The sequence below is a fragment of the Corapipo altera genome, unplaced genomic scaffold (assembly GCF_003945725.1).
Source record: "Corapipo altera isolate COAL_440 unplaced genomic scaffold, ASM394572v1 178, whole genome shotgun sequence".
NCBI lineage: Eukaryota > Metazoa > Chordata > Aves > Passeriformes > Pipridae > Corapipo > Corapipo altera.
In genome coordinates, this window is record NW_020884983.1 from 1,447,905 (window position 1) to 1,462,397 (window position 14,493).

The 14,493-nt window shown below is 44.2% G+C and overlaps 1 long non-coding RNA gene across 3 annotated transcripts in view; it reads left to right on the top strand.

Annotated features, from left to right (window-relative positions):
- The window catches only part of LOC113958007, a 119,565-nt gene that overhangs the window by 86,159 nt on the left and 18,913 nt on the right, over positions 1 to 14,493 (top strand). For all 3 annotated transcript variants that reach the window (XR_003531370.1, XR_003531369.1, XR_003531371.1), the window contains exon 4: positions 4,890 to 5,071. This is a non-coding gene — a long non-coding RNA (uncharacterized LOC113958007). The remainder of the gene's footprint in view (positions 1 to 4,889; positions 5,072 to 14,493) is intronic.

A 14,493-nucleotide genomic window follows, 5' to 3' on the forward strand; every position in this document is an offset into this window, starting at 1 on the left:
CCTCGTGTCTCAACTACCTCTGGCACACACATTCAGATACTCTCCCAAGACATGAAGTGATGTACAAAGGGCACACCAGGATGAGAGCTGGAAGTGCTGGAGCTCAGTTCTCCCTAGCAGTCCTGCTCTCAGCTCCCTGGCTGACATTGCCTTCCCGTGCAGGAGCTCAGTTCTCCCCAACAGTCCTGCTCTCAGCTCCCTGACTGACATTTGCCTTCCCGTGCAGGCACGTTTTTCCGTGCCATTGTCCGCCTATCTCAGTTCTTTGGCTCCCGAGATATCATTTTACCTGTACTTTTCCATCCCAGGTGAGGACAAACGTGGTGTGATGCAGAGCTAAGACCAAGATGCCAAGAGTTTCAAACGTGCCATCTAGTGGTGTGAGCTCAGAGCACTCAAAATAAAGGAAATCCCCCCAAAAATCCACCCTCCTCCAAATACTCTTTATTTCTGAAGTGCTCCTGTGTTTTTGGGCAGAAAATGAGTGTTTATGGCCCCTGCTACGCCATCGGGTTTTCTGAGTGCTGGGGAACTGAGCTGTTCAAGGATTTCTTAATCAGAAGGAGGAACGGGGAGTTTTTTAGTCTGTTATTTAAAGTATATGCTAAGAGGTCTGTAGCTTCATACCAAGAAAACAGAGTTCATGCTTTTACTGCCTCCCGTTGCAGGAGCTGAATCAGCTTTGCAAACAAAATAAATCTTAAATTGAAACACCCTTTATTTGGGGTGGAGGGGAGAGGGAGGTAACAATAATGTACTTGTCTGTAGCCACGCAGCAGTTCATCAGCAGTGCCCTGTCATGAGATGCCCTGTGTTTGTGAATCCATACTGGGACATATTCTACCCCAGCAAATAACCTGAAGTACTTCCAGCTTCCTCCCCGCTGAAGAACAGAGCACTAAAATTGCAAAAGGCTCCAAAAAAATCTTTTTAAAAACCTACATTCATCACCAAGATAAGAATAGGTCTTACAATGAGGAGTGTTAAAAGGCATGAGGTTTGTACCACAATTTGGCATGTTGCATGCAGTGAATTACAGCCTGAGTTAAATCTGTCTTGGGTATTTGTCTTTGCTGTTATCTTCAGTTCAGGCTCTGGCACAGAATTAAAGTTTCTCAGGTTGATGTTTATGTGTGCTTGCTGTTCCTAGGATTTTTACCTAGAGGTCATTGTGTCCTTTTCTCTCATTACCAAGAAACTTGTTTGCTGTTTGCATTGGATTATGTGATCCATCTGTTGTAGCTACCAGAGTAAGTCAGGAGAACAGTTCCGTCCTGCCTCGCGTGCCCCTCACGTCATCCTTTCCATGCCCAGGTCAGAATTCAGCCATTCTTATTTGCTTCTACAGTTCCAGAATTCATTTGTGAATGCAGCTTGTGTGCAGGCCCATGAGATGAAATAAAACAAACTGCCAACACTGGGATGACAAACTTCAAATAATATGGCAGATAGATGCCTGTAGAATGAACAAGAAGAGTTAAACATCTAAGAATTGCCAGTAAGCAAAGCAGGAAGAAAAAAGTGTGGCAATATTAAATGCTGTCCTAACTTGGAGTCTGCTTACACAGCTTGGATAAAGCGTAGAAAGAGGATTAAGAAAAGAAATCGAAACCCAGACTTCCAAATGCCCAGAGAAGACCTTTTCTCTGTAGGGTAAGGGTCAAGCTGCTCTTGCATATTGTCTCATTCTGAATCTTTTATGTGTTTCGTGAGCAGCGGCATGTTTCAGAAGTGGGGGTGAGAGGGCACCACTCAGCTCCTCATAAATGTGGAGTATCAAAATTACAGCACAGTGCCAGGCTGTGGGGATGGGAGGAGAAAACAGAATATAAGTCTCCTGCTTCCCAGGTAAGAGACTTCACAAAGGGAAGATGCAGAAAGATAAGTAGCATCTCTTTCCCAAGGAAAACTGTGGTGCAATGCTTTGTGCTGAACCTCAGTGCTGGACTGTGGATCCCTCTGAAAGGCTGGGCAGAGGTATCTACAAGGTTGGTCCTATAATAATTTAATCTTAAGCAAGAGGAAGATTAGTTTGCATCTGGTTTAGTACTTGAGGTACCTCTGTGTGGTAACACAAAATGGGACATGGCCAAGGGGAAAAAGCCGTGATGTTATTGATGAAGAGCTGTGCGAAGTGCAGGTTTATTTATTTGGATGTAGACACCTAAATAACACTAAAATGAGTGTTTTTGTCTCACTGGCTGTGTCTGTACTGCCTGTCCCACTCAGAGAGCCACACTATCCTCGCAGCCCCTGTCAGGCATGGATGTGTTCAGCCCAGGCAGGTTCCCTGCACCAACAGAGCATGAAGACCACTATAAGGTGTTAATTACAATATTCCATTTTTGTTTAGTTGAAGGTTTTGTAGGTTGGTTGGTGGTTTTGTAGTGGTTTTCATTTTGAAGCTCCTGATGCTGCAGTTACCATTTTATTGATTTTATTCTGAATACAAGAGCTTGAGCTTTAGGACCTGGTCACATACCCAGCTTTTAGTCCTAAGGGTTGAATTTGAGTTTGGTGTGACTTGACTCTCTGATGGTTCTGGAAAGTGCACATCTTGCTGGGGCAGTGGCAGAAGCCTGCATGGGGACATGGGAACCAAACCTGAGGTAGTCTTACCTGTGCTGTAGGATCCTCACTCATTCTGGAGTGATCCATCCCTGCAAACATGCTGGGCTGTGCTCCCTCCTAACAGAGGCCACGGGAATAATCAGAAAGCTGTGTTATTTATTAGACAAAGTGGACATACCTGGCAGGAAATATTTGTTTGTACTAGTGGGAAGCAGCATTTGACTTTATGACGGCAGTGCAACTCTTTTATTAGTAAAACTTAATGTGTAACAGGATAATTCCGTTGCACCTACTACTATACTGGCATGATCTTGTACAAAATAAGTTTCTTGTTTCCTTGAAGGCCTTACATAAGCCCTAAAACTGGGAATGGATCCAGCGTGTTCGATCACAATAAAGGAGCTGCTTCAGAACAGGCTCTTCTTTGGAAATAGCCGTAAACAGGTTTATATATAGGCGCTGCTGTTATACACAAAACTTGCTGAAGAAATGTTTCCCAAGATCTCGTGGTTTTACTGTATGCCGTGGGGACCCTGCTCAGGCTAATCTGTGAGCAGACCTGTTGTATGAATTCAAGGCAAGGTTTAAAACCCAAGACTGTCTCTCAAATCCTTATGTGCTGAAAGGGCTGGGTGTTGAATGGCTCTTTGCTGTAAAAAAGGCATTTGATAAAAAGGCTCGGAAACTTGGGCTGGCATCCTACGTATGCAAATGCGGGTGCTGTCCACGTTATATTTGGATTTCAGGGTTTTTCAGATCCATTTCGAGACGATGGGTAGCAGCCTTATGTGGTTTGATCGCTTGCTTTCATCACCCATGCCCAATTATTATACATGAGATCCATCAGCCCCCTCGCAGCAACAGTTCCTGCAGCTGAGCATCAGCACGCTTGGGAACAATAAAGGGCTGGCATTTGGGAGTTTCTGTGCCTCCTAAATGGGCAGGACCCAAAATTCCTCCCTTGCAGAGCTCACCGATCAGGTTTGTTACTCAAACAGGTACATTTCCATCTGAGCAGCCTGAGGATGTGGGATTTGGGAAGATTTGTTGCCAGTTTACATTCGGCATTGTTGGTTGTGTGCTCTGGTGGAGTTTTGGATAGGTACAGGGCAAAACATGGAAAGACTCCTGCCTTTGTGTGATTGATTTTTTAAGGATAATTTGCCATTTTGTTCCTTGCCTCCTTCCTAATGAGCTGAATTGTTAAAATATGTTAATGTAAGGAGACACACGAGAAAGGGTGAAGCAATCTACTGACACGTTGGATAATTAGATCATCTCCTGCGCAGGAAAAAAGTCAAGTATGAAACAGGAACAAGAAGCGCCTCCCTCCCCCCCTGTAGAGGCACCAGGTCTGGCTCTTTCTGCATGCAGAAGCAGGTTAGACAATTAGATCTTTAGTATTAACTAATTTTTGCGAAATTCCTGAAGATTCAGAGTGTCGTGTGTAGTAACTGTCTTGTGTTTGTCGGTTATTTTTTGGGAGAAGTTGGGAGCCTTGTTTCAATGCAGCCCTTGAGGGCTGTATTCGTGAGCTGCGTAATCTGTGATGAAACAAAAAAATGTCTGTTGCTGGACTGAATTTGTGAATGCTGTAGTGGTTAATCAGGTCTTCCCAGGAAAACAGTTGTGAGTTTTTGTCCTAAATAGGCATTAGCTCAAGGGAATTCTGTAAAGAGGCATGGGACATTGTGGCTGCCTTTCTGCTAGTGTTTGGTGTTTTGGGAAAGCAGTGCTTCGTTCTTCTTATAAGATTTATTTGTTTGAAATAATAATTGGCTAATAATCATTAAGATCCCAGCCTGGTGTGAAGAGATGCCTGCAGGGTGGCTGTGACAGTACTCTGCCTTTACTCACAGGAGTAAACCCTCTCTGTGGGTTAAGTTTACTTGTTTGATAAACATAACACTTTGCTTTTGTTCTCTTAATCACTTCCTTCGAAGAGTTAACTTCCTAAGCAGCTACAGATTAGTTCTCTCAGTTGTTTTAATTATTTTTCTTGTCACGCACAGTGAAGGTCTCGTGTTTGTGAAATGTCTTCTTTTATTTTTGTCCCCCCTTCCATGGCAGCCTCGGTGACGCTGGCACTGAGAACCCAGCTGAAACACGCTCCCTCTGCACTCCTGGCATTTATTTTTACCCTTATTTTAAACCAGATCTCACTTTTTTGAATGGGAGTGCTGCAGAACACAGCACTTTCCTTTCAGGGTGACCCAAGTGCTCCAGAACGTTGTATTCCCGTAAGGGGTACGCGAGAGGCTGTAGCAGAGGCTTCCACGTGCTTGCTGCTGAGTAATTTCCTTTTGTATTGCTGACAGGTGACTCAAAGCAGGAGGGAGCAGATGGCAGCATCGTTAGCTGGTGGCCACAGCCTTCCCAGATGAGTTTTGGAATTTCCATCAAAGTCGGGATTAGGCTCAGGATATGCCGGTGGCACAGAGCACGCCGGGGGAGCGTGGAAGAAGAGGAAATCATTCATAGCGACTCATCTCGTGGTTGGGTGAGTCAGGGGTCTGCTGTTGGTGGTCAGAAAGGCACGTGGCTGACGACACCGTCTTTGTGTGCTCTGCAGGATGCAAACTGTCTCCAAAAATTAATTCTCCCCGCCTGATTTGTCCAATGAGTTATTTCCAGAAAGGAGTTACTGTATTTTCTGGAATGACTATTGTGAAATTCTTTCTCTATCCTTTTTTTTTTTTTTTTTTTTTCTTAAAATACAGTGGGCAAGTGTTCAGCTGGTGATTTATCAACAAAGTATTTTACAGGATCATAGCTAAAAGCTCATCTTAAAAAAAAAAATAAAAAAATCATACCCTGTGCAATAAGGAAAGTAAAAGCATCTCAGTTTCCAAGTGATGAAGGAATAACCGAAAGAGCTAGTTCTTGGAATAGTAGCTCCATTGGCACTCGTTGGTGATTTCCTGTGCATTTGCTGCAAGAATCGCTCTGTGATGTGAGTAGGTGGTACTAAAGGGTTATTACGAAACCAGTTTCCAACCAGACGTTTTGAGTCATGGATGGGGAACAGGGATAGCAGCTTCAGAGCTCTCTCTTTGTTCAAGCAGTGCTCCCGAAATGCACACGCAGGATAATCTGTGCTCGCACGGAACAAGGCAGACCGGGGATAGGTCTGGGATCACGTGGAGTGCACTCCTTCATGCCTCTCCATCCCGGGGATGGGAATTGGGAAACGTGGGCTGCGAGCCGGCGGCGGCGTGCAAGGTGCACACGGAGCAGTTTCCCGACTGTCTTTCAATTGTAAGTATTTCTCATGGCTTTTCCCAGACGTGGGAGACAAAATGGAGTTGCGTCAGGACAGATGCCTGTGCCAGAATGAGGTGGTGGTTTGGAGTGCCTTGGTTCTGTTCTGGAAGCAGATGGGCTGCCACTGGCAGGAGACAGTTGGCTTCTCCATCAGGAAAAAAAGAAAAAAAAAAAGAAAAAGGGGTGTTTAAAGGAATTGGTCTGGCTCCTAAACCGAAGGAATTGTTGACCCACTGACTCAGTTCTGAAGCATTAGGGAAGCAGTCTTCCTGTGGTTTCTTTTGTTGGTGGCAGATTCAGAGCCCGGCTGTGAGTGTTCGGGTGTGAGGAGCAGAGGAGAGACAGTTCTGGTACCTGCTGCTGTGGGATTTATTTGGTACCGGGGAGGAGCTGAGGTGCTGACGGCTGAGCAACACCTGAACTTTATTTCTGATGTTTCTCCCAGTAATGCACTGGTAAGTTTATGTGCTTATTTTCAGTGCTTAGATGGTATCTTGCTAAATGCGATTGAGAGAAAGCTCTTTAGCAGCTCTTGGAAGAGGTGTGTTCATTTTTTTCACTGGAGCAGCTTTTACAGAAAGCACTGGCTGCCCTGTCACGGTTTAGGAGGAAGGAGGAAACTTTTTGCATCAGGGTGGCAGAAACAATTTGAAACTGCTGTTTCCTCCCACCTTTAGCCTACAGACCTCTGCTGACATTGATCCTGAGCAAAGGGGATGGGCCAGTGCATCATCCTGGACTCAGGGCTGAGCTGTAATTTCCCTGTTACACTGAATCAACAAGGCTTCAGTCTTGTTGAATTTTACATGAAAATCAGATGTTCATCCCTGGAATTAAATCTAATGATACTTTTCCTAAGATATGCCTAGAATAGAAACGATGTTATTTTTAAGTGGCTCTGCAAATGCCAAGAAAAAAAGATATCAATTAGTGGTTTCTCAAAAAAACCCTAAATCATTAACATACTATTGGCTGGAAGGAATCATGTTGGCTGACGGAGCTGGTTCTGGAAGTCTTGGTCCCTGAATCTGCTGTCGATTCTGTCGCTGTATTTGGGAGGAATTTTTTGGAGGGGGAGTTTCTTGGGCAGGTCATTATTTATTTTTAGTTATCAGTGGAATGAGGGGAGTGATATTTAACTTCCCTTTAGTGCTTTACCAGCACTGTTACTGTGTTTTCCCTTTGGAGAGGATGCTGATAGGGGATATTGTAGCTCTTGGATTACCAGAACATTGTTTAGAATGCAGAGATCATTAGAAAATGGGGAAAGCAGAATAGTGATTATTGAATTTATTGTGCTCTGTGATGGGTTCTCCAAACACCAGCGGTAGGACTTGCTGGTGCTGTGTCCTGACCATCCTCCGTGAAGGGAAGAATCCACTGCTGCTGTTACTCCCTGGGTGGGTGACACCAGGATGTCTTCCCTCCCCAAACCCAGTTGGGGTGGCAGCTGTGGTGAGGCACTCATGGATGTTTTTTCCCTGTTTTCCAAAACAGGAGCAGAGAAGGCCGTTCAGCACACATCCCTGTGGAATGGCAAATAAACCCAATGGTTTAATTAAAAAAAAAAAAAAAAAAAAAAGGAAGGTTTAGCATTGTACTGGGTTTCCTTTCCTTTCCTTAAGTGCTTCCTTTGGATCTTGGGAGAAGAGCTCAAGAGCCAGGGAGCAGTTGTACCAAAAGGCGTGGGAGGCCGGGTCAGGGAAGAGTCACTTGGTTGTTATGTGGGTGTGAAAAGCCTATGAAAAGGAAAGGGTGGAGGAAAATATTTTACTTGAATTAAACAAATAGAGGAGAACGTTATATGAATTACATATTCGAAGATACATTTTTGCCAAGTATTTTTGTGAATTAACTGCATATCTCCTGAAAATCATTTATTTAACCGTAACCTTATCAGAATGTTCTCAGGAGGGATATTTTTTTTTTTTTAAAGCCAAAAAAAAAAAATCATTGTTTTCTTATCACTTCAGATGAAAAGAAAGGAAGTTGCAAATTTTTATTGCCCCTAAATTGTTAACTGTTAAACCTGTACTGAAGCAGTGGATCAGATTTCCTCAGGCTCACAGTGGAGCAGTTTCATGTGCTGAGAAATCCCAGGCAGGACCTGTTTGAGGAGGAGGAGTCTTAGATCTTCATCTCATTGTTGTGTCCACCTGTGGGACAGGGAAACTGCTGCTCTTGAAAATCACCTGTTTTGGGGAATGGGCTGTTGCCATTGATACAGTGCACAGGGGTGGTTTGCACCCAAAATAATTGAAAAAATCATAGTTTGAAACCAGATTTTTTTTTTTTTTTGCATAGAATTGTAGAATATGGACAAACATACAGTATCTCCATTTATTTGTTTTTAAAATAGCACCTAGTATTATTGAACTAGACTAAATTATATGTTGTGAAGGTGACATTTTTCCATGCCTTTTGTTATTATCTTGAGCCAAAAAAAAAAAGGCAGCACATGGAGGTAACTTTAACAGCATTTTGTTGCAGAAGCAGAATATTGCTTCTTACATTAGTTAGTGAAAGTCTTGATTTTTTTTTTAAAAAAAACAAGACAAACAAACAAAAATCAATAACAACAACAAAAAGTCTTTATTATAAATAACAACTTTTGGAACACGAGCCATAAATTTTGTATAAATAAAAACTTAACACAGTCCAAAATTGGATGCACAGGTTTGTTGTGTGATGTTTTGTACTAAACCAACACAGTCCTTGATGTGTTGGTTCTGAGCAGTGTTTTGTTAGTGTTGACTTGTACTCATGTCTGAGGGATTCCCGTGTGGAAGTTCACAGGCAGTTGTTTGTTTTGTAAATTTTTTCAGTTTTTTTTTTATGGCCCGTAGCTATCCAAGTGCAGAGCTTGCAGCTGAAGTTTGTGTAGGAAATGGTGAGCTCAAAATTGGACCTGGAAGAGAGGAGTGAGGAGCGCTTCCTCTTCCATCGCTCCGCTGGGATGGTAATCAGAGAATCACAGAGTGGTTTTGGTTGGAAGGGACCTTAAAGCTCATCCAGTTCCAACACCCTGCCATGGGCAAGGACACCTTCCACTAGACCAGGTTGCTCAGAGCTCCATCCCACCTGGCCTTGAACACTTCCAGGGATGGGGCATCCAGAACTGGATATGTGTCTGCTGCCAAACTGGGACACCTCTGGGCAGTGCTGCCCATCCCATGCTGGGACTTTAAGGATTCCCTGATGCAGTAAATGGACATTGGCAGGCAGTTTTCACTTCTAACCGAGTTTGGGCACCTGAATTGTATCTTTAAGAACCCAGGCAGCTACAGAAATTCCCTGTATGACCTGTTATTACAGGCTCAGGTGAGAGTGTATGTGCAGTTCTGTTGCCAAAACATGAGGTTGGCAGAAGTGAGTCATAACTGGGAAGATCTCAGCTCTGCTCTTTGATTTGCTTTTATCCACCAAATATAAAAATACTTCCAAGAATACAGGTAGGAATATGCTGCTCTCCTGTTAGGGCAAAGCTCTCACTGGCTCTTAGGTGTGTTTACATAGCTCATAGGATGTATTTTTGAAGATTTAGTATAAAAGGAGCTGTGTATACATTTTATCTCATCTTCAGTGCAGTAGGCATGAGCAGTTCCTGGAGAAGGGACCAGAATATAGGTCTCTACCCCTTCTCCTGGGAGTCTCTTTCCCATGGAGTCATACTTGCCCTCCAGGGCTTTCTCATTATGGCTTTGTGAGTTTTGAATTCCTCTGTGAGCTGGCCTGGCTCCAGGGGGAGGGCAGAAAGCAGCCTCAGCCCAAGCTCTGCTTCAAGTCTGCTGGTCCAAGGACTTTGTAGGAGGTGGGATCTGCGGGAGGAAAAGTGCCCAGCCCTGGGAAAAGTACCCAGCTTCCCAGGTGACCTCTTATCCACTGGATTACCGTTTAAAGGTGACAATATTGTCTTTTGTGGACATGTTTTTTAGGTTGCAGTGGTTGCTGGATGTCGTTTTGCCGTTGATATTTTAGTGTGAGCAGAGTGTACCTGCTCTGCAGGTTTCACATGTGGTTTCAGAGTCTGCTTCTTCCTTGGTCACCGCTGATGCCCACGTGGCCTTGGGGTGAGCCAGCTCAGCTTTGCTGATCTGGTTGGAAAAAAGAGATTTTTCTTCTGTTTCTTTTCTTTTGAGAAATGAGAACTGCTCCATCTCATGGCTTGGCTGCTAGTGCTGATGGGGAGGTAGCAGGAACTCATGGCCAGAAGCGAAGGAGGAGGTGAGACTGTCACTTTCAGTGACACCTGCGTGAAGTTCAGTTCAGCCTGTTCAGGAAACCTCACCTCCCCTTTCTCTTCATCACAGTGGAGCTCAAGGAAGAGCTGATTTAACTTTGCTCTCCAAAACAAGCAATCTGTTGATTTTTAAGTCTTTCCTGTTTTCCTTTGGTATCTGGATTTTAGAACATGAGTAGTCCATGCACTCCTTTTCGTTTCTGTTTTCTGTTCAGAGTCAAAGTACCTAAGAACAGTGTCAATAACATTGTGTGGGTGCAAAGAGGAGTCCATCCCTTATTGAAGTTTCCAGTCATAGATCATAAAATCCCAGAATGGTTTGGATTGGGAGGGACCTTAAAGACCATCTAATCCCCAACTCCCCTTCCATGGGCAGGGACACCTTCCCCTAGACCAGGTTGCTCAGAGCCCCATCCAACCTGGCCTTGAACCCTTCCAGGAATGGGGCAACCACAGCCTGTCTGTGCAGCCTGTACCAGGGCCTCCCTACCCTCACAATCAAAAATTTCTCCCTAATGTCCAGTCTAAACCTTAAATCTTACTGATGTAAATAAATGGTATAGAAATAAACTTAATAGAACCTGATAGGCTTGTGGCATTTATCAAACTGTCACTTTTCCAGACAGCATCACAAACTGTTCTTCTGCTCATACTTTCCCCCAAATTTGCCTTTGTTTATAATCCCACAGATCACACCTACTCAGAGTCAGGGTAGAATTTCCATTGGCTGGGGAAAAAAAAAAAAAGGCAAAACCACACCCAAACCCTGCAGTAGGTTTCAGGGCAGCGATGGTTCAGGCAGTCAGCTTCCAGCAGGCACAGGACAGTTCAGCATGTTGGAGAGGATTATATTCCTACATGCCTCTGCTTTCTGCTCCTCTGCTTTGGAGTTTTTTCTCTTCTTTTGCATTTCTCTCTCAATCTTTATTTTCCAACTTGTTATTGTTACAGTCTGTTTTTCTCATACAACGTGCTTTGGACGTCAGAGGTGTGCTCGTGCCGTATGCCCCTCTGCGCTTTCTTCCCTCCGCATGTGTGCTTACCTAACAACTTGAAAATAGCAGACAAAGCACATGATCTGAGGAACAATCTGGCATTTTACCCTAAGGGGAGATTTTCTCAGCACGCAAATCAAGAGTAAATAGTTAAAAATGCCGTATAATACAGATCCAACCACCCCAGCGCTCGCTCGCACGTACGAGCGAAGTTATTTGCATGCATAAATTGACAGAGTTGAACTCTGCATTATCAAATCCGCTGTCAAAAGTTCACCCCGGGCATTTTGCAGGAAAGATGATGATTGTCTCTTTAATTACTTAAATTCTGTTTTGCCTGTTTAGGAGAGCTCCCCACAACCCTGTCATTATTACTGCACGGCTTCCAGTCACATCAGGCTCTCTGCTGGCACCGCTGGCTACAACACCCAGCTACGAGGGCCTGCTTTCAATTGAACACTTTGATTACCACACACTAATCAGATGATTGAGTTGCTGCAGAATTTGGCCAGCCCTCTGTTAAGAGCTCCTACGGAATTACAGAATCAGAGATGTTAGAGATGGAAAGTGCATTAGATCATCCAGACCATCGTCTTGCCAGTACACGTTTTCTGCTGCGTGGTTTTGGGTGGTTTTATTCTCCCTGCAGTTTATGGTTAGAGATACTCTAAGAACTTGGCCTTCCACTTTGATCTTCTGGAATCTTTTCCACAAAGGTTGATGGCGAGATTTCTCTTTGCCTAATATTTGCCCTAAATTTTTCCATTTCTTTATTTCACCGTATTATTTCAAGTCTGCGTTCTCATCTCTCACTAATTCTCTGTGTGGTGTTAGCAGCCCGTAAATATGAGTGGAATAGTATTATGTGCTCTTGAATATTAAACGTATCACTTATCTTAAGTGCTTCATGTTCAGTTTTTCAGGATTTGGGAAAATTCTACTGATTGAAGATAGGTTTTAAACTGAACTGCTAATAGTATGATTTCTCAGACGCGTATTTTATTGTAGTATAAGAGTTGTCTGTTCTGGTGTCATTTGAGAAATTGTTGAAAATTACCTGAAAAGGCCAATTTGAATTGGAAATGGAAATGTTTTTATATGGAGGAGATATAATTTAAGTGTTTTTCAGCTCCATTGCGGCATTTAAACTGCGGGGAAGCGATGCGTGCAGGCAAGTCTGCAGAGGGCATTACAGGGACACTGAAAAAATCAGTTTTCTATTAGTGACAGAAATAGTGGAAGTTGCAGTGTAGTTACTGGAGTCTTCCCCAGCCCCCCATCCCAGCTTTCCATTCACATTCTCCACTCCGTAACTATTGTTTCTTTTTATAGTTTTATTTGTTTCTGTGGGATTTGGGGTTTTGCTTGTTTGTTGTTTCTTCCTCAGGGCTTGGTCTTCACTACCAGAAGCTTCGAGTGCCCAAGCACGGCTGTCTCAAAAGTCTGGGCCACTAAAAGCCAGATCAGTATCCCCTCCAAACAAACACTCAGTGGCTATAAAAAGGACAAAGGAGCTTTTTTTTTTTGCTGTCACCCCCTGAGAGAGAGAGATAGGGTGGTTAGTGTGAGCTGGCGTGTTGCCACGCTGAACCAGTCCCTTTGGAGCTGCCCTCTAGTCATGATCCAGCACCTTTACTCCAGCTTTCCACTAGTTCTGGAAGGATTACCTCTGTTCTTCCTTTCAGAGTATCCCAGAGGATGAGGGGCTTGGGTTGGAAGCCTTCAAAAACAGAGTTTTTGCAGGATGTGTGTGTGTTGGGTGCCTGCTGGAGACACACACGGCACATCTGGATCTGGGAGAGGCAGGGCCAGCACGTGCTCTGCCCAGTCCCTCTCCCAGCCATCCATCCTCACTGTGTTGGAAGAAAACATTTGGCTCATCCAGAAGGGATGGCAGGAGAGAGTTAGCAGAGATTTGGCATGGAGAACTTGACCTCATGGACGTGGGGAACATGGAGCAGTAAGCTGTCCTTCCCTCAGACTCTGGGAAGCTGGATGCAGGGTGGGGATGTTGATGAGAAAGGTGACGACGGGCGGATCATGGGAGGCAAAGTTACTCTTGGTGAGTGGATTTGAAGGTGTTTGAGGCTCAGGTTGTGTAACCAAACAGGGAGATGAATGAGAAACATGTAAATAAATGGGTGGGTTACGGAGTGAGTAAGGGAAAGTGTGAGTGGGCGGGTAATTAGACTGGCAAGTGAGAGAGGAGGTAGGAGGGGGTGAGTACATGGGTAGGTATGTAGTGAAAAGTTGGAGTAGTGCTATGGGCTGGCTCTCTGAGGATACCTGAAAGACTGGGAACAACCACCCTCCTCGAGACATGCAGAGGGAGGAACAGCCAGCACTGCCACAGGGACTGTGGGGTGTGCAGGTGAGCACACAGACCCTCCACACCTCTTGCTTTTGAGCTGGTTTGGATGGCACATGATTTACTCTACCTGAACTCTGCTGTGTCTGGGCATGCAGTAAACAGTAATCCTCACCTTGGTCAGCTGGCTGCATTCTGCTGCTGTTCCTCCAGAAATGTATAAGACCACCATTATTATTTGAAGGTTTTTTTGGCTATAACAAAGTCACAGAGAAGGCAGGTGAAGCACAGCAGAGACTTTTAGTCTGTCTGGATCATTGCAGTTTGTAGCAGGCATTCCCAGGAGCTGAAATGACCCAAGAGCTGCAGGAGGAAAGAGTTACCCAATAGATAAAAGGAACAAAGATTAGGGTTATGCTGGAATTACAAATCTGCAATGCATCAGCATAAAGACATGTCCCAAACTTGAAGTTCCTTTCATTTTAGTGAATGAGGTGGGAAGGTAAAGTAACTTTAAATCATTATCAGGCCCTGACTGACGAGGCTTTTATTAGGAACTTTTACTATAACTTCTCTAAGGCTGGACATAGTTCACCATGACTAATCCAAACCTGTTTGTAATTACTATGGCAATTACAGCCCCAGCTGTGACCTCTCGGTAGCCAGGTACAGTCAGGCTGATCTTTAAGGTAAGGGCTCTGCTCTCCTGTTAAGTTTCGTTAAGTTGTGCAAGGTAGGTTTTCAATATTTATTGTAATAGAGCGGGTCCTTTTGAAGCCCAAATCGAGGTGAATGGCTGCAGGAAGTGACAGGCCTTACCTTAGCTGCCAGAAAGATGTTTATTTAGTAATGAATAACTTAAAATGCTGTGTTGTTCTGGAAAGTGCTACTAGAGACCAATCCCTTCATGTTTTCATCAGTAGCCAGGTAAGGTGCCTCACCACCCCAACAATAAAGTATTTCTTCCTTATACCTGAAACACACTTAACATCTTTGAGTGTAAAGCTATTCCTCCTTGTGCTGTCATTCCATGCCTTTGTCCAAAGTTCCTCTGCAGCTCTCTTGGAGCCCCTTTAGGCTCTAAGGTCTCCCCAGAACCTTCTCTTCCCCAGGCT